We start from the raw sequence: 21,263 nt of genomic DNA, 5'->3' as shown, positions 1-21,263 counted from the left end.
TTTTCTTGGAAATATAGAAGTTGTACATTTTAAAATGTATATTTGAATCAAAATGTGGTTTTGAGTTAGTGTGTTAATGTAATTAGTTTTGTGTTTGTCATTACTATACTGTATATTGCCATGTTACCAGAATTTGTAGCTGAAGTTTAAGACTAGTTGTGTTTTTTATGATTATTGCCCATATGTTGATTGTTGATTGATTGTATACAATGTATAATTTGAAAAACGTATGTTTCAGGTGTGAATGTGTATTTTCAGAATAAATTTCTAAACCTAAACATTGGCTTGGTTTACTTGTTTCTACACCTATAAAATCTATCTTTGATGTATAATAGACCTCTAATGTTATCCGTATAATAGACCTCTAACCATATACGTATAATAGACCTCTAAAGTTATCCATATAATAGACCTCTAACCATATACGTATAATAGACGTCTAAAGTTATACGTATAATAGACCTCTGACCATATACGTATAATAGACGTCTAAAGTTATACGTATAATAGACCTCTAACCATATACGTATAATAGACGTCTAAAGTTATACGTATAATAGACCTCTAACCATATACGTATAATAGACGTCTAAAGTTATACGTATAATAGTCCTCTAACCATATACGTATAATAGTCCTCTAAAGTTATCCATATAATAGACCTCTAAAGTTATCCGGAACTCCAACCATATATGTATTATAGTCTTCTAAATTTATCCGTATAATAGAACTCCAACCATTTATGTATAATGAACGTCTAAACATAGACGTATAATTGACGTATAACTTTAGACGTATATTAGAATTTCATTCTAGACGAATTGTAGACCACATTTAGACGTCTAAGGTATACGTTTAATAGACGTATATTATACGTCTTTTGCCCACTGGGTACGCTGTTGCTATTACTGCTATATCTGCTGCCGTTGCTTAAAACTCTACTCAGCGGGCAAGTTAGTTGTACAAGGAATAGACTACTTTGAGCCGTCCAAATTCCATTATGTGAATTTCAGCTTTTTTTTATTAATAACAGCATTAGTAATACAATGCGTGCTCAGAAACGTTACTTATTAACTTATGAAGCAATAGTGTTTCGACAATTTGCGGTCTTCAAAAAGTAAACGCTGAAGTTTTTATACTTCCTTGTGAGCAGATCACCTTTGATTTAGAAAAGGAAAACTTACTCCCCTGTTGCTTTCATTGCAATATCTGAATCGAGACCCAAGCGCTAAGAAAGCTGAAAAACGCAGAAGTCATAAACCCGATTTTAATTTAGATACACATTTTCTAATGCAGCCTTCATTACAAGCCAGTCTATTTCTCGAAAGCGTGTTATGTGAAAAAGAGAAAAACGAAAATATGTGGATGACAATATTTAAAAGCTGAAGATTTTACTTTTGAGAAATTGTCATTTTATGTATCTAGACGCTTTTCAACCACTGCTTTTAGAACTTTGCTGTGCTTCCTGAATCATTTTCAGTGTTATAAACTGGGTGTGGAAGTAGCGATCACTTTGTAGAGCAGTTGATAGACTGGAGCTGTTCAGACTACTCTTCTTATTTCTCAAATGCTTCCATCATTTTTCTTTCACACTAGGACGCGAGTGTGCAGATGTGTTTGGTTTTCGTTTCACTGATTCTCATTGAAGATTTGTGAATTAAGGAGGAAAAATCAGTTGCTTGGGAAAGCAGAAGGTTTGGTTCTCAACGATCTTGAAGACACGCCCATGTAGTGCAGCGTGTGATATTTGTACTATAAAAGACCAAGTGCTCAAAGTGACGTCTGCGTTTACCGTTTAGACTTTTCATCTCGGGCGCACTTTTAGAAAGCAAAGATAGAGCAGTTGTGTTGAATCACACTATGACAGCTGTCAGCAGAGTGGCGCAGCGGAAGCGTGCCCATAACCCAGAGGTCGATGGATCGAAACCATCCTCTGCTATACACACCGTCAGTCTAATGAAGTGAATTTAAACTGATTTTTTTCTCTCGTGTGTGTGCAAGCTTCACACTTACTGTATTCGTTAATCTTTACCAATAGCAGATGCCCAAATGTATCTTTGGTTGTTCTGCGATCCTTCATAGTTTCCTCAATTCCTTCAAATGAACATCCATATCAAAGCAATTATATTTCTATACATTACAATTAAGGTACATATTAAAAATATCAACGCACATTTGTATAATGCTCATTTAATAATGATTGTCAAGGATTGTCAAGTTCTCCAACAAATCTGTGTTCTAATTTTAAAATATTTTTGCTAAGGATACAACGGGTGTATAAATGAATTCTCCCAACAGCCAGTTAAAGAAAAATTCCACACGTGAGGATGGTTTCTTGGACATTGACTTAGGTACTTAATTGTTTACTTGTTGTAGTTGCACACGAGTAAAACACGAAGATTTCCTGCAACATTCAAGAGGGTTTGCGAAGAAATCCCTTCAATTTTTAGCGGAGATTATGTTTACATCATCACAATCTGAAGCGCGTCCCTGAGTGCGTTTGACCCAGCAGCCCTTTGTTTAACAGCTGCACAGGGACACATTCCCATTGCTTTTCACAAATCACTGGCATTTTTTTGCAGCATTTCTTCTGTCCTGAGAAGCAAGATTTGTATTTTATCTTTCAGAAGTTGTATGAATTTCTTGAAGTTCAGAAACAAATTGTTCCAGAAAAGAAATGAACACTTGCTTCAAAGTAAATCAAGACGTATGTGTCTCTTGCTGTGTGTGCTCTTATCTGTCCATCTCTCGCTCCTCTTCTCTCTGGCAGTCTGTGTAGAGTATCTGAAGGGGATGTAACACCACTTGGAAAAGAAGAAAAATTCTCAGGAAAAATTCTCAGGCAGAATAAAAAATCATTATTCTCTTCTCAGTCAGATTCACAGCTCAGACTCACACTCAGACAGAAGCTCAACTCCGTACTGCTCTCTATCCTCACAATCCAGAACCAGAAGATATTCAGACAATCAGTGCTGCTACATGAACAATATCAGACAGAACAGCCTGGACTCATGTCACATTTCCCCCTTTTATCCTTCCTCCCAGCCCTCTTAGAGACATAAAGGACCTCCTGGTTCTCCTCTCTGTGAACTGGGCTCAGGGGTCACTGATCTGGCAGTTGTGGGCTCTGTTCCAGGTTGAAAGCAAGAAGGTTCTATTAACGCTTTCCAGGACTTCCAGCCCTTCAGTATTACTTTCTTTACTGTATGTCAGCCTCCCAAAATGTTTATAAATGTTTTATAACACATATGAGTGTGGAATTATCTTATTATTTATATATAGTATTTATGTAATAAACACCAGTAGTGACACTATGATCAGTATATTGATTATTTGTAGCCGATGGTCCGATGGTCGTGTCTACAATAGTGACCATTTGACCAGTCTGTAGCTCTGGGCAGTGGGACTCAGATCACACAGAAGACCCGTCTGTGTGTGATTCCATATGAGCCCTGGGATTCAGCTACTCTAACAAATGTCTCATAGACCGTCTTATAAATTTACAATTAGATGAAGTCATGTAACAGTTTTACAGATAATTTAAATAATCAGACAGCAGTTTTGGCAGTGGATACATCTCCACATGGGGGAAAGAACTGAAATATATGTGCTCACTGTGAAGTAGGAAGAGGTGGTCAGACAAGCAAAACAACTTTGCAAATAATGTGAAGTGACATTGTTTTGTGTCAATCAGCTCACAGATTTCGCTTCATGTGCCTTAAGCTGTGCAATTTGTATGGTTGTTGAATGAGATTGGTTTCTTCACAAGCCCAGTCAATTGCCCAGCTTGCCGACGCACACCTTCATGAAGACTCTCTTTAAGATTTCATTGTCAAGTCGCCTCCTTTGCATACAATAGTAGCACCGACACTAAGAGAAAGGATGAGAAATGGCGTTTATCAAGCGATTGCAGTGTTTGTTTGACTGAGGATCCTTGTGTGCTGAACTGGCCTCTGGAGAAGTGTAGTGCAGTAAAACAGAAGGTTTGTGTCACTCAAGATTGTTACAGAACAGAACAATACAATTACAATACTTTTGTGAGAGTAAATATTACTGGTGCATCACAGTTCTTATAATGGCGAAAACAGGAGCACCTTCTCTACATTTTTGACTGAAGTATTTAAACAGAAAGAAATAATATCACTATGCAATTCATAAATGCAATTGAGCTCCTCTAAATGTTCTAGTCTGATGAAACAATGTATAGAATTAGGTGACAATATCGGAATTAATTCAAATGCACAAGATTAATTTTCAGCAACAAAAAAAGTGCTCGGAAATATTTTACAAGAATGAAACCTAACATTCACCTAAATAAACATTCACCCTCTACATAAGTAGAGAACAGTAGGACAGAAGGTTAGTGTCACTGGACACTGCGTCAGAGAGGCCGATCTCTTCTCCCTCATTATGCAGGCTTACCCACTCATGATGAACTGTCCTCCAGTGATACTCAGCTGCCATCATCGACTCAGACATGACGTTCATGTACATATTATACCTTAATATGGCACTGCGTTACAATAATTTGATCAAAACAACTGGTGAAAAAATAATAATCAAATATTTCTTTCCTTCTTTTAGTAAAGATAAAGACTTTGTCCAAAAAAGAAGCATTTATACCTTTCCTCTCCTACCAGCCCTTACAAGTCACCCAGTTTTTAATTTAGAGCTGGATTAAAGCTCTAGTCTCTTTGGGGGTGTGAGTTGGAATCCCACTGCTGCCAAATATCTCCAACTATCTCAGTGTTAAGAAGCAAAAAACACACATTTGCTGCAGAAGTAACAGGAGAATTTGTGCCATTCAGCCTTATAGCGTGATGTCATTTTCTCATGCTCATTTTTAGATGCTTGTGATCGAATCTATGATTCTTATGAGTGTGCCCTCCATAAAGGTAGCAGATATAACGTGCCACGTTTTCAGAGAATCGCATTAAATACAGGTCAGAAGAAGGTGACAAAGTGTCCGCTAGGCAGTTCAGCGATTTCAACAGTGTTCTCTGTTGTTTAGGTCCAGAATGACACCCGTTACAACACACAGTGTCAGGCATCAAAAAGACTTCCCAAAACCCTGATCCTCTCCTTGATCCGGTGATGGCATCCAGACATTTCCTGCAACAAAGCCAGGATACGATCTTCAACAACACGAGTGAAAGGCTAATTCCCAACCTTTGCAATCCTTTGCAAAGAAGGACCGCATGTGCTCAGTGTTAAATGCACTGTTCATTATTATTAATCATAATAATAATAATCTTTACATTATATAGTGCCTTTAAAGGTGGCTTTCCAAAGCGCTTTACAGAATGAAACCAATAAAGTTAAAAAAATACACAAGATAAGCAGGATGAGAATACACAGTTAGAGGAGACAATAGATGGTGGTATTAAATACAGTAGGAACAGAGGGGTAAAGAATAGTTCATTAAAGGCTCTTCTTTGTCAATTCAATGAAATGTTTCAGAAATGCTGAACGATTGATGTGTTTCACGCGCAGCGCGGGCTCTCCTTTGCTTACAAATATTTTTTTTCCACCAATTTACTCAACTACGATTTTTGCAGAGCATTTTGTTTGATTGCTTCCTTTTGTATACTGCACTGATTTCTGTATTGTTCAATTTCCCTGTTGATTTTAATTTCTTGTTTTCTAAGACAATCAGACCAGCTGTTCTGACCATACCTTGCACTGGAGCCACTCTTTTCTTTCCAAAGGCGTGGAGAGAGATGCTACTGCAGGTAACACCCCATGAGAAACATCATGAGCATCTGTAAAAGCTCTCTACCTGCCCGCTCCCCACACCGACGTGTGTGAGCAGGGATTTAAAGGGACATTTTGAAGTGTAGAAACATTTTATTGTTACATACTTTTTCTGTGCAGTTAGTTCTCCTTCAACTCCGCCCAACAACAGAGGTCAGTTTTAATACAGGAGTAAAGGCACATTGCACATCTGCAAAACATCACATACAGGTTTAGGGAGAGCTACATCAGTGATTGGAAGGTAGGAAGTTTCGGGTCACTTTTTTATTATAGATTCAAGCAGCCCTGAATACCTTTTCAAGAAACATTTCAGAATCCCAGTCACGTCCAGTATGATTGCTACACAGGTCTACAGTATACAATCAGAATACTGTTTGTGCGTTATATAAAACACACCGCCCAAAGTATTTCTAAAACAGGAATTACACGTTTCTGAATGCGCCCTCCTTCATAAATAAAATAAAAGGTCTGAAGCCTGCTCCAAAGAAGCACTATATTCAGAGCTGACAAAGAAGTGATAGGAAACATCTCGGAAAACGAAGGTGCAGTCATTTCCAAGCATCGCACAACAAGAGCTGAACCCACCCGACGTTCTCCAAAAGAGTAAGGTGTTGGGAGTGTGGCTGGGTGGTCTAAGTGCTGGGTTTGTGCTCCATTTTCTTCGCTGGGTTAGGTTTGAATCTTGCCGCTGCTAAGTGTTGGTGGGTTAAGACCTTCCTTCTATTGCGAGTTCAATGGGTAAAAGCTTTGCTTGACAGTCTGTCGAGAGACTGAACTAGGTGTTTCAAGATAGTCTTTGTCAGCTTAACATCAAGGCATAAAAAAGCCTCATTTTGTGTTCCCAACAGCAATGCTCTTTGGTCCCTTCAGCATTATGCAGGGAACAACATCTGCCGTGATCACTTTTGAGTCAGTGTGAATCGTAGTGTGCCGCAATTGTTTTTTAAATTGGTTTTGTAGGCATGGTGCATTTTTCTGTGAAACTTGAATGCTGTGCTTTTTCACGCAGAATCATCGGCAGGAGCAAAGCTTATTCAATCTTTGCGCACAGCACTCCATCAGAAATACTTTGTCCAAGTTTTGAAGAGATTGTGGGATTCTCTGCACACGTTCACATCGCGTACCTCAGACAACAACACCATTCGATGGGAAGTTGATTCTGCTTCTTGCAGTTGTCCCTGTGGTTGCAGTAGTTACAAAGTTGCACTTTCCTCCACCTTCTGCTATAGTATTCACTGGGTGAGCTTCATCATTTGGCTCAGAAAGGTCAACTGTGCTTCGGAAAAAATCAGCTGCAGTGTCGTTATTTTGTCGGTGAGTATGGCTGTCTTTTAAAGCACATGAAAAACACGAGTTTGTGGATTTCTCCAAATAGCAACGAATTCAGTTGTGCAGTGCTTTACTGCTTTCAGAGGGTCTTTTATCAACGCTGCTATAGTAGAAAAGTGACATAATCACAAACACAACCATTTGTGCTGGCTGTTTCACTAAGTATTAAGCTTTTTCAACTATCACATGATTTTAACTAATTTATCATCATCTCCAGGAGAGCACCTCGCACTGCTCACTGAGCTGATGTACAGTATGTGCCCATTTCTCAAAAATTAAATATAATCTGAACTGATTTTTTCTATTTTAAATGCTTTCCTACTCTTTTAATATTTCAGTTAAATCTTGAAGTACTTTCCATTGATATTAATCCTAGTCCCGATGAACGATTCTGGGACATGGTGTACCTTGAATAATGTTCTTATAGGTTTCAGTTTGGAAAAGTGCGCTCTCCAGAAGCTACCGAAACCTCCAATGGTCGCACAAAGCTTAATGCAATAGCAACGTTTGGGGTTGAAAAAGAATATTACTTGCTATGAATACGAACACTGTTACAGGAGGCGCGTAAGGACTATTTTAGCTCAGATCATCAATTTATCTTACATTTCTACTCCATTAATATTGCTATTGAGTGCTAAAGGTAGGTCCTGGCAATACTTCATGAGATCTTCTTAAGAAAACTTAAAAAAATAGATTTCCAGTGCTGAACAAAAAGTAAAAAATATCGATTATGTGCAACTGATAAAATCTCTCTTCCAAAATCTCTCTGATAAAATACAGAGAACAGACACACTGTCTCCACTAATGTGTTTACTACATCTATAGATCTGACCCCCTTACAGCCCTGATATTCCTGGACAGGATCCCATATTGAGCAGTATTTCTCGGGTTGTGAACTTACAGTGTGTACACAATGTACTTTATACATAAAGTAAGTGTTTTCGTAACTCTTGGACGTTTTGTGAAAATATTACTGGCATGTCAAAATCGCCCCCTCAACTGAACAGTTCCACCCCCCTCAGTTTTGGATAAAAGGTTTGGATAAAAAGTTTTTGAACACTTTCACTTACTTAACTTGAGCCGTAAAAAATAGTTGTACTTTGTCAATGGTCAGATAACTATACTAACCCCGAATTCACAGTTACTACATCAGACTGTTTGATGTGCAGGGGGCTATCCATCCAGGAACAGCACGTTACATAGTGTCTATGTTTTGGGGTGTCAACATTATTATGACCTTATTTGCTCAGGTGGACCAATGGCTTGCAGTAGTTTATCCTTATACTTACAATCGTTATATAACTAGGACTGTAGTTATAGAAGTTTGTACTTTCTGTTGGTTTTACAATGATTTCTTAATGATTCAGATCCTTGTTACCGTTGATGTTGTTGAAAAAATGAACACATATGGTTGATGCTCCAGGCAAAAATAATCACGTGAGTTCTGATGAACGTGGAGCTGTTCTTTATCACTAAATACCAGATTGCTTGTCGTTATCTTCTAACATGAAATACTAATCAGTGGCATGCTTACGAGAATTCACTTGGATGGTTGCAACGGCTCCGTTTAAACCAAAATATCACTGCCCCCCTCAGGATTTCAGACCCCCCCCTACAGATCATTCCCCTGGCGCCAGTCCTGGGTATAATGATGAACATAGCTGCCTTGTAAGCAGTGAATCCGGGTGTGATTCCCACCTGACCCATCGACAAACCTTTTCCAATGAGTCTTTGATCGATTTAAAAAAGTCTTGAAGCTGGTAGGCTAGGGAAGAAGCACTGTTTGAGTGCACTGAGGAAAATGTGCTACTGTGCTGTGCTGCTCCAGTAGCGCAATTGGTCAGGTTGTGGTGCTTTTGTAGTGGAGTCATACCAAGGTTGTGAGCTCAATCATCACGTGGAGTAGGTTCCGTTTTCAGCTGCAGAAACGTGCTGTTGAATTTAAGTTGGTTCTTGTGTTACTTTTTCCTCTCAATGGAGCTGTATTAATGCAGGCACACCTGCTTCCATGTCAAGTTATTTTATCATTGCTCACAAACCAACACACTGCAGACACCTCTGATATTGTCACTGTTTGTGGGCCACATGTTCCTGCTGTCAGCCTACCATGATCATACACCTATAGAAATATTATTGCTGTAGTACAGGAGCGAAGAAACGAAACGAAAGCACACCAAGTTTAAAAAGGTCAAAGTGTGTCAAAGCCCTTCCTCGAGGAGGATGGGGTTCAAACCTACTTGTGCAGAGTATCATGTATTAAGAGGAGAGTGCTTTAACCACTAGGCCACCTCCATACACACTTTATCCCCCTCCGGACATGAGTTGGCCTCTTTCCCCATACTCAAGGGTAATTTTCCTCTTCCACCTACAATTTCAACATTTACCTTGTGAGATGTCAAACCACAGAGCCTGTGCTGCGCTTCAGTGTTAGCTGTAGTGGACAGCCCATTGAACATAAAAAGCATATTGAACTCCTTTGACATAAGCCATTTCTCGTCACTTGCTCAGCGAGCAGGCTCAGCGCACACTGAATGCAGGTGTCTCAGAGCAATTGAGATGTGTCCAAGTGGCTGTAAAAGGGATATCTGATGCCAATGCCATGGCTTAGTTCTCTGGTTGGAGTATTCTCGGTCGCATTTAATGGCAACGTCATGGCAACGTCAGCTCAAACCACCAAATGGAGACGGGTGTGCCGACAAGCTGACCCTGCTGATGCAGGATTAACACTAGGATGCGAGAATGCTGTGGCTTAGTTGGTTAAAGCGCCTGCCTAGTAAACAGGAGATCCTGGGGTTGAGTCCCAGTGGTGCCTGTCTTGCCACACAGTTTATCATTATGGACAGCAACATGCTTCTACATTAAATTTCATGGAAGTGTTCATTTAATTTTTGGAGCAACTTGTTTTTAAAAAAATCCATACAAATTGCAAAAGATAAAATACTCATCTGTTTTGTCAGTGCAGAGGAATTACTGCCAGCTGGCAAGGAAACGAAAAAGATTTTTTTGTCTTTAGCCAAAAACCTGTGAATGTAGAAGAAAGGTGATGTGCGTTAGTTTCTATGGCACAGTCAGTCAGCGTATCCTTCAGTTAAACATAACGTTGGTAAATCAAAAGTCCCCAGAGACGCATTTCAAATTAATCCGACCTCAACACCGTCTCCCCTAAATGTGATGGGGTTTCTTTGGATGTCCTTAAGCATCCTGATAGTTGCAGAGATTTCAAACTTTCGGCACAAGTCAAACTACAAGAAGTTAATAATTGAGCGCCTAAGTCAATATCACGGGAATGTGACTATGTAAACTTAAATAGTATTCAAAATATTGCAATTTTGTTGTAGTTTAAAAAGATATTTTAGCTGGGGATCCTCAAATGATGAGGGTAGAAAAGAGAACTATTCGACACCATCAGGAGTGCTTAACGTGATAAAAGTGTTTTTTAATCACAAAGTGAAAATAGTGAATTTGTCTTTCACTTAGGCGTTCATCAAAAGCTCATTAAACAATGAAAGAGAGGCTCGTGTTCCGAATTCTCTTCGTGTCTCATTGTCTTGCTTTGATTTTTAAAATGTACACTGTTGGCTATTCACTCTTCCTAACACAATTAAAGAGCCGAGTTTAGTTCAGAGGTAAAGCATCTCATGCATCGTTTTCTATCACCAGCATCTCCACTCTGGATTTCTTTTTAAGCGCGATATCTTTTCTGTGATTTCTTTCGTTTGAATTCCCTCATGTGTGAATTTCAGCGCGACACATAAACTCGTTTGTCTGTTTTAAAGAGATGCAATTTTTAAAACAGACAAAATGAAAGACTGTTTAACTAAATACACATAGAAAACGTACACCTAATTGAGAAAATTTGGACTGGGGCGATTTATTATTGTAGCGGCGCAAGCTCATAGTGGTGCACTTGAGGAATGCGGTACAAGGGCCAGTGGTGCATTGGATAACGCATCTGATTATGGATCAGGAGACTGTAGGATCGTAATGCTCTTAAACCCAGTACCATAACCGTAGTGTGTTCAGTCCTACACAACCTTTCTATCGACTGAATAAGCCTCCTGTTCCATCTCCATCTTCTTCCCACACATTCCGGCTATTTCAGCACCGTTATTGTTGGACCACAGTCACAGATACGTAAGGGACACTATTCTGAAGAGCCGTCTTAAATAAATAACATTGCAAAAGGTAACAATAAGGGTTTCTTAATGTAACCTTACATTTGGCCGTACAATACAATTTTCTGTACCCTCAAAAAACTAAAAAAAAAATATTACTGCTTTCTCCTGAGAAACACAAGTTTAGTGTCAAATCACAATAAATAATACAACAAATATACTAAATTAACACCCAGATATGACAACACACAGCTATGACAGAACACATTGAAGACTTAAAAGCCCTTTAAATTTTTATTTCCTTAATTTCCATTCTCTTCCCTCCCCAGGATAACTGAAAACTAACTATAATAAAGACTGTATATGCATTACTTGTAATACAGCTACTAATAAAGATATACATGGAAGTTAATTATTAATAAATAACACTTTTATTAATAAATACGTGTTAATATTTATATATATATTTATAAATATTTGTGGTGTCTGGAAAGCAATTTTAGTTAAATATAATAATAATTTTCAAGCAAGTGGTGCATAACCTTGTTACTTAATGAGTACATTATTTCCATTACAAGACAGTTCTAATGTGATCAATTGTTCTGCTTAGTCTGCTACTGAGTTGCTTAAAACCTATGAAGAGGTGGTTTAAGCTAGACTCCTAATGCAGTAACATCTAACGGGCAGCAGCTGTTATTTTAGGTTTGTTGCAATTGAGAACAGGTTTAGTACAGAGTTGCTGACAGATTTCAGCGGAGTTTATTGAATATAAGTTTATTGCAATTGACCCATTGTAGCTACCAATCAGCAGCAAGGAAAAACAAACTTCACTTGTGCCTGTCAAAAAAAAGGAAACAGAGTAGTAGTTTATGTGGTAATTTCAGGTACTGTACAATGTAAGAACTAATGTTAACTACTCCCATAGTAATGCGTGGGGTCCTATCAATAGAAAAAAAAACAATTGTTGTAACCCGAAAATACAACAAACACAAAACAAGAAGTCTTCCAGGAACCTAGGTAAATCCCGGTAGTTGTCTAACAACTACGAAAAAAAAAAAAACAAACGCAACAATTTCAAAAGAAAAAGAACATTAAAAACAAATCTGGGGAACAACAAAAACACAGAGTCTAATGCGAGAGCTTTTTCAAGTCTTCAGTGCTCCTCTCGTCTCAGTAGACCTCTCTCATATATTTGTGTACAGGTCAGCTGGAGATACACAGCTGATGGTAATTTAAGTAGGGAGCTGCGTCAGCATGCATGGGCTTCAAAGGAAAAAGTCAAGGTTTATTCCATGCTGAAAAGAGAAGGAAACACAATGTTTCAGCTGCGGAGCCTTATTTGATTGTGACTCGAAGTAAACCTTTACTTCTTCGTTTGATGTTAATTTATCTTCATCAGATACCTGATAGTATCTAAACTTAACAGTTGCTTTCAGTAGCTGAAGACACTAGGTGAGGCTTGAACTCACAACCTCGGCATGACTCCGCTGTGCACTGCTGTATAAGTACCGAACGCTGACCGATTGCGCCACTGGAACTGTGCAAGGTGTGCAGAAACACAGGGTGAAAACGGTTTCGGTTGTGGATCCATCTATACATGGGGAACACTAAAATAGCAAGGAAAATACAAGAAAAGAAACTGAAAGAATTGTGCTAACAGCAAAGGGGGACGGAGGGAGGTGGTCGGACAAGTAAATCAGCCTGGCAGATTATTTGTATCGACATTTTTTGAGTCAATCAGCAAACAGATTTCTCTTCATGTGCCTTAAACTGTGCAGTTTGTATCTTCGTTGTAGATAGGTTTCTTCAGAAGTCCAGTAAACTGACAATAATGGAGAACTAGCTGACGCACCCCGTCGTGAAGACCCTCTGTAAGGTGATTACACGTTTCATTTTCAAGTCGCCTCCTTTACACGCAATTGCAGCCCGGACACTGAGAGAAAGCAGGAGAAATGGCTTCAATTTCAATGTGAAAGCGCAGTACAGGCTCGATGGCTTCACATCTCCCATCAATCAAATAAAATTGCAGTAAAGCGATCTAAATATGACTCTGAAGTACTGGGAAAGATGATTATTTTGAGCGTGCCTCCCAGGGTCTGCTACGAGGCTGAAGTTACAGTAGCTTCTTATTCACCAGCTTCTTATGCGTGTTTTTCGTTCCACCTTAAATGGTGCTGCTGTGATGTTATGTCACCTTTCGCCTGTAGATGGCTCTCTTCAATCAGTACTAATCCGGCTGGAATACTGTAGACATCTTCACTGAAAGGGAATATCCAAATAGCGACTGTCCAAATTATATTTTTGTATGGAATATATTTCAGAAAATCGCAAACCAATTTTAAAAACTCACCACAACACGGACTAACACTGGGAAAAGGTGATTGCACTTTCTGCTTATTGCTACAGCCTTCCCCCCGATTATGAAAATGTCTCACAGTTCTGACACCGCCGTGTGAAAGACAATGTAACAGACTATCAAAATCCTGAAGTACAAGAAATTTTAATGCACCAGTTTCTTTAAATATGACCCTCTGATCCTGGCATGTCAGAATACATTTCGAAAAAGTATGGCACGAATTGCACGAATTGCAATGGCACAAATTGTTGAGAATATCACTGACCTTGCCGATATTTGCAGGGGATACGAGTGTTTTGCACATGTTGAACTACGACACGTCAAAATTGAGCTCCTTAGTCAATATCACCGGGAATGTCCAATAATGACGAACATCAGTAGCTTCAAGGAAATTTAGACTCGCACATGGAGTTTTATCTTCGAATGGAGGTTGGGAGAATTCATTTATACTCTCGTTGCTCATTAGCTAAACTATTTAAAAAATATATGACACAGATTTGTTCGAGAAAATTGTAATTGCCTTAAAGAGAGTCTTCTTGAAGATGTGCACCAGCTAGCTCTCCACTGTCAATTGACAGGACTTGAGAAGAAACTGTTCTCATACAACCAACATACAAATTACACATCTTAAGGAACATGAAGAGAAATCCGTGTACTAAATAACATAAAACTGTCGCTGCAAATTATCACCAAGCTGTTTTATGTGTCTGACCACCTCTTTCCTACTTTGCAGCGAGCACAAATCTTTCTGTTTCTTCATTTTACTGTCTCTTTCCCCCATGTGGAGATGGATCCACAGCCGAAACTTTAGGTCAGTTCCTGTTATTCTGTCTGATTGAAAGAGCTTTATTAAAGGCACTCCCATCTCTGCAGGAAAGTTATTGCTGCTCTCAACACAATATACTGCAACCAAATATAGCGATACTGTCACTGCCTGTGGGCCACGTGTTCCTGCTGTCAGTCTATTATGTCATGTTCATCCACACCCAGAAACATTACTGCTGGAGCACAAGAGTTATATAGGCGCAGTCCATAGAGCAAGAATCTCTTAATCTCAGAACTGTGGGTTCAGCCCCCACATTGGGTCCCTCTGTGTCAATTTCATCCCCCCAATCCTCCTAGCATGACCTGATGGCGTAACAGTGATACCCAGTACCCAGCGTAATTCAGCTTTCTTTCCACTTGATTCAGATTTTGATCTGAAATCATCGGCCGAACAAGAGTTTGGCTAAATCGAGGGAGATCTGCTCACAAGCAAGTATTAAACACTTCAGCATTTACTGTTCGAATACCACAGTTTGTCAAAACACTGCCGCTTCTTAAACTAATAAGTAACGGTTTTTGAGCACGCATTGTATTGTTAATGCTTATATTAAAAAAGCATAAATTCACATAGTGGAATTTGGACTGAACAAAGCAGTCCAGCCCCTTTACAACATTACATACCCACTGATTAAAGCTTAAAACTACAGCAGCAGGAGTAACAATAATGACAACAACATGTTTGGAGTTCGGCATTTCATTTATTCTGCGGAAACATCGTATCGGAATGAACTGCCCGAGATAAAAGAGTAATTGCGGCTTCAGATCGTTTTAACAGAGCATCGCGTTGTTCTGTTCATGCTGACTACACGCTTTAGATTTGTCATTTACTGCAGGCGTTGCTTTTCCAGGTTTTTCTGAAATTCCTCGCATTTGAGCCAGCACTAAAACATTTCATTCCCGTCGCTGAATACATCGTGGAAACGGTATTTGCAACGGAATGCTGTCACACATGAAACCTTTTTGTTATTCGGTTCTGAAGTTTGAAAATGAAAATAAAACGGGGGTCAATTCATAGGCTTGAAAGAAGTCCAAGCAGCATAAAAACCCGCGAATTCTCACAAAGGCTGAACCTTTCTTCTGCTGCTTTTATAAATCTGCCTTAAACATTTGAATGCATACCTTACTGCTGCTAATCACATTCACGTGTTTACGAAGCTTTTTTCTGTCCGTTATGTTTTTGCTAAGCAGTTTCTCCGTTTTCCTCGTACTGTGATTGTCAGCGAGCACAACAAGGCTGAAACAGTGTAAAGGCAGGTAAAAAAGACAGGGTAAAACGCCTGATTGTCGGGAGTGGGATTTGAACCCGTGCGTCTATTTGGAGAGTGAAACACAAAGCTTAAAAGACACGAAGTTGTGAATTTGCTGTTTTAAACTGCTCGACTGTCCTGAAAAAAATGTGTGCTGATTGCTTCTTTCTTACCAAAAACCCAAACACACATTGAACATTTACCTCTACCATACATGTCAAAAGCTCACTCCCCATCATTTCTATCCCTTTATTTCATTCTTTTGATGCATGTTTTTGCACATAACCTGTTACCTTTTTGTTGTTTTGCACACTGCCTGTTGTTGTTTTTTGCACATCGGCTGTTGTCTCTTTCTTTCTTTTGTTATACAATTGTATTGTTGTTGTGTTTTTTTTCTTTGTACTACTTATGTCCGAGAGCTAGCTAAATAGCATTTCGTTATACCTTATACCTGTGTATGAGTATAATGACAATAAACTTGAACTTGAACTTGACATAGTCTTGCAGGCAGTATATTATTTTATCGTTTACTCGTTTAAAAAAACACGGTCTTCTCGTTCCTAAGTCAGATTTTTAGTGCTTTCGAACATTACTTCCAACCTGGACTGACAGCTCACCAGATCTGTTTGTGATCAGACCATGGAGTCAGGGGCTGTACCAAGCGCACGTTCCTTCCCAATGCTGAGGCGATCATTCAGAAGATGGGTGTGAAGAGAGACAAGCTTTGTCGACTAAAAAACAAGGCAGGATATGCACGGATACTAATCACTGGCGATAGTTATGTTCTCTTACTATTGAGACTTCTACATTGCAAGTTTTTTTGAAGACTTCGAAATAGGCACGGGTGGGGTTTGATAAAACGATCGTCGATTTACGAGACTGACGCCTTACCACTTGGCCACCGCACCTTCGAAAAAACGTGGGAATAATGTTGTTCAAATTATTTTTTTTCTGGATCTGGTTTACATCGCCTGGAGGTAGCAACAACAATAAAAGGGATACTTAACAAGGCCATACACTGTAGCAGTGTGACTCCAACAGATGCTCCTGAAGAGGCTGGAGGTTTAAGCCAGCTCCTTAGAGCGCTCGGCCGTGTTACTCTCAACAGCGGCTCTTCAGCTCTTGTTGTTTGACCTAGTGGTTTTATGAGGCGTGGAAATGACCGCAACTTCGTTTTCTGAGATGCTTTCTCTCACGTGGTGAAATCTCGACCTCTTTGGCATCTCTGGCTATAGTTCTTCTGTAGAGCACCTCTGCTTATAGTGCCCTTGAAGTCATTTTATTTTTACAGGAAGACGCATTCCCTAACAATCTCTCCTGTTTTAGAAATGCTTCATAAGGCGTGTTTGATTCAACGGACAAACAGTATACTAATTGTACAATGCAGATCTATGCAGCATTCGTACTGGATTTGACTGGGATTCTGAAATACTTCTTGAAAAGGTATTCAGATTTGAGAACCTATAATAAAAACACAGACCTGAAACTCCCTAGCTTCCAATCCTTTACTCTTCCTTTACTCTCGTAGTTTTCAAAACGACCTCCGTTGTCGGGCGCAGTTAAAGTGGAACTGGCCTGACTGCACAGGAAAGTACGGAATGCTAAAATGTTTCTACGGCTCAAAATGTCCCTTTAGACCCTCGTCATGTCTCTGTGAGGAACGGGTAGGTAGAGAGGTTTAATAGATGCTCATGATGTTTCACACGGGGTGTTACCTGTTGTAGTGTTTCAAAAGATGTGTTAGCGGACCACAGATTATCTTGAAAAGATTTGGGTTTGCACTGGCTGGGATTAAAAAACTGACTCAATTATTTGGAAGGCGCCTGTACCACCAACGCACTCCCGAGAAGCACCTGCAAATTATCACAATCCTCTCTCTCACCTACAAAGTTATGGAGACACAGACATCCAATGAAAGCTCAAGGCTCCACTCAAGGCTTTATTCACTCAAGGCTCCACTCTTTTGTTGTGATGTCATTTTAATAAATATTAGCTTTGACAAGGTGTCATTTTTGCCTCTTAAAGTTAAAGTCTGCTCCTTTCTTCCTGGTATAGAAAGAACTAAAAGTAAATTATTCAGCTCTACCGCCTGTGTGCATTGACAAGACATCTCAAAAGGACATATTAAATAAGAACACGATCCTTCCTGTTACCATTCCTGTGGTTGGGGCGTTGTTTCACCCTTTTACGTTAAATCATCAGTACTGCTGTTTTTCTATGCATAGTTTAATCAAGAGCACTTAAAAGATGCAAATAGGTTTCAAATAAAATAGAATTGAAGGACAGTCGAGTAAGGAGGTAGAAAAAAAAGCACTCCCCCGTCTGGGAATCAACCACCGTCGCCCATGTAACTGGATGCAAAAATAACAGATTAATTTGTGCCCAGCCTCTTGAAGCTTCGATGCGATTATTTTTCCTTCCTTATTTTTTCATTCCTATGAATTTACTCTGTAGTAGAAGAAACGCGAAAGTGGGAAACTGCAGGCATTTTTCGTGAGTGGTGTGATCAGTGAGCATTTGCACATCTCTAAGTCTGTTCCATAAATGTTTGCATTGGGGATGTAGCTCAGTGGTAGAGCGCATGCTTCGCATGTATGAGGTCCTGGGTTCAATCCCTGGCATCTCCAGGTGCTTTATATTACAGTACTCACATCGCAATCTTCTGTTGAGTGAGAACTCTTTGCTCGTGTTCAGAGAGAGCCAGGTTTACACAATTAAATGCAGGCACACTCGACGTGCTGCAGAGTTGCGCTGCTGTTTTAAATGTACCTCATTTAGTTCTGTTAAATCCTAAATTATTTGAACTAATTTAGTTAAGGAAAATGCAAAAGAGCATGACAAGTATTGATCGTATAAAATATCCATGGCACAACTCGAGAAAGTACTGAAGGACTACACATCGACTTTTGATGATTACAAGAGATTCAAGAAACACAACCGTCCGCACCTGGGTTTGGATCCTGAACGCTAGAGTTAAAAGAACATAAGCGACGTTTATGACCTATAAACTCTCTAAATTGTCTTATAGTTTATGAAATAAAACAATTTCTTAATAATTACTTACTGATGATAGACGATTTATTAAATTTTAACAAAATCACAATTGCAAACTTTTTCGGTTAAACTGTTATTCACATACTCTAACGTAACTAAACGTTAGTGTCTTCCGGTGTGTGAGCCAATTTCTCCCAAAAATATTCGTTAGTCTGTCGGGAGGCTGTGCAGGGTGTGAAGAAATAGAATTTCTAAAAGACAGGCTCCCTAAGCTTAACATCAAGGCAGAAAAAATGCTGTTTTCTCTACAGAAATGCTCTTTACATTTCAGCACTGTTGCAACTCCCTTTATAAAGGGTGTGCACACGTATACAACCAAGGCATTGAAAGATTTTTTTTAATTATTGTTCCAAAAAATGTTCCATTTGTTTTCTTTTTAATGTTGTTGATTAAAAGATTTTATTAAATGAGAAAAAAATCTGAATGTGAAAAAAGGTCCAAATGCTATTGAAAAAAATCAGTAATGTGAGGAAAGATGAATTGTGGGAGCCCCTTAACTACCCATGTCATGCTGTATTTCTCACTCATTCTACTGGGAGTGATGCCGTCGCTTCTGGATAAAGTCTGTCAGTGGTCATTCCAGACGGGTCAGGTATGACTGCTCTTCGGAACAAGAGACACGTGACTTGCGAGGATCCCGACAGTGTCGATTTTCTTTCAGAGCCCGGATAGCTCAGTCGGTAGAGCATCAGACTTTTAATCTGGGGGCCCAGGGTTCAAGTCCCTGTTCGGGCGGATGTGCTGTTCTTAAATCTATTGTGAATGTCATTCTAAATAGTCTTTTATCTTTCACTGTTCTAGCTGTACTGTGGTTATTTTAAATGTCCATTACTTGTATTTACAGTAGTGTATTTAGTGTTTCATTTCACAAACCGAAAATGTTCAAGTAGATCTTGTCACTCTATTCCACGTAATCATCTAAATTAAATCACAGTAGAGTACAGAACACGCAGTGAGAAGCTCACACAGTGAGTACTCTTGAATACGACAAGAGGAAAGGCACACTGCAACTCTGCAGAACATCACGTCCGAGTTTACAGTGACAGCAGAGGTTGGAAGCGACGTAGTTTTTTAATACTCGCTCGCTGAAGATCTCTCAAGAAACCTCGGTGGAGATTTAACGGGTGTCTAATAATCACGTTCAAAAAGATGACGATAAGTTTTTTTTTTAACTAAGTAGCCTTAATGGCAACACGGTGTGAGTAGATCTTAAAGCAGCTGCAGAGTACCCGTAATGGCAACACAGTGCTTTGAGTTCGGCTTTTCTTATTTCTTCTGCAGAACCAGTGGAATCGGAATATACTGATCCGCATAAGAAGCGCTTTCGGTTTCTGATCATTTTTATTGAGCGCTGCTCTTAGTACCACAGGCAAGATGGCTGGTGGTCTAAGGCGTTGCGTTCAGGTCTTTCTCGTTAGAGTAGAAACAATAGAAGCCTTAAGCGGGGGAAAAATCACAACATCTCGCATTTCACGTGTTTAATGTTAACTGTCTCAGTGGTTGCCTCGGTGATTGATGGCTCTTCTCCCTCGCAGGGTGACGGCAAACGTCTTCAGAGAGGGAGTCTCCCACGCACGGCTTTTCTTTATCAAGAGCTGAGACAACAGAAACAGACTTCCAACTGACATGAATTACTTCTTGAGCGTTTATGACTGTCTTTAAAAGCTGAGAGCAGGTGAAAAAGTCTTTGGAAATGAGGCAATGACTGCTGACAGTAAACAGAGCTGACGCTCAGCTGCAGACAAGCGCTCCTCGTTAGTACAGTGCTGAGTACCCCCGCTTGTTGCGCGGGAGACTGGGGTACATTTCTGTGACAGGGCGCTGGTTTAATTTTTTAACAACCTGACTTCACTTAAAAAAGTATGTACTGTGTACTACGTTTCGGACTAGATAGTGCGGTAGAATATGGAGATCATCTCCAGCTTTGAGCTCAACTGCAACAAGAAGTCGTGCTAAATGTAGTATAGTGAGTAGACATCGCCAGACAACAGAACGAGAGAGTAGAAGGCAGGAATATATGGTGTAAGGGCGTGATCTGTGTAGTTAATAAAATAGTTAAAATAATATAAAAACGTCTCTTTATTAAGATACACAACATTGAAGGCGACGAAAGATGAGTGCTTGACGGACTCAAAGCGAGTGCAGTGCAGATTTTAGTTCTCTTGCTGTTAGAAACGAACTTCTGAATTTTCGGACTTTTCGTTTAGCTTGCGCCATGGAAGATATGGTAGCCGCGCCGAGAAGCTTTGCTTATGCCCAGCTTTTTCCACCGCTTCTACTGAACCTCGGAGCCCCGGATTTGTATACGGAATACAAGATATGGATGGAGTCGTACAGATTTTTTTTAAATAGCCAGTGGATCTACAGAAGCTCAGGATGCCGTGAGACGTGCTACATTACTGCACTGTATCGGGGCTCCCGTGCAGTGGATTTTCGCCAACCTCCCTGGAGAAAAAGACTGTAGCTGCCTTAGACGCTTCCTTTACACCGCGGAGAAATGTGTACTTGAAGGGCGCGGTGGCCAAGTGGTAAGGCGTCGGTCTCGTAAACCGAAGAGCTTGGGTTCAAACCCCACCTGTGCCA

At 39.7% G+C, this 21,263-nt stretch overlaps 3 non-coding genes across 3 annotated transcripts; all 3 read left to right on the top strand.

The window, feature by feature from the left end:
• The first annotated feature begins 18,181 nt into the window (after positions 1–18,181).
• trnaa-cgc (transfer RNA alanine (anticodon CGC)) lies at positions 18,182–18,253 on the top strand. Its single transcript has one exon. It is a non-coding gene; the product is annotated as a tRNA-Ala (tRNA).
• Positions 18,254–19,342: 1,089 nt separating this feature from the next.
• trnak-uuu (transfer RNA lysine (anticodon UUU)) lies at positions 19,343–19,415 on the top strand. Its single transcript has one exon. It is a non-coding gene; the product is annotated as a tRNA-Lys (tRNA).
• Positions 19,416–21,191: 1,776 nt separating this feature from the next.
• Positions 21,192–21,263, top strand: trnat-cgu (transfer RNA threonine (anticodon CGU)). Its single transcript has one exon. It is a non-coding gene; the product is annotated as a tRNA-Thr (tRNA).

The sequence above is a fragment of the Lepisosteus oculatus genome, chromosome 14, assembly GCF_040954835.1.
Source record: "Lepisosteus oculatus isolate fLepOcu1 chromosome 14, fLepOcu1.hap2, whole genome shotgun sequence".
Lineage (NCBI taxonomy): Eukaryota > Metazoa > Chordata > Actinopteri > Semionotiformes > Lepisosteidae > Lepisosteus > Lepisosteus oculatus.
Note: the sequence above shows the minus strand (reverse complement) of the source record. Positions and strands in the feature narration are given on the sequence as shown.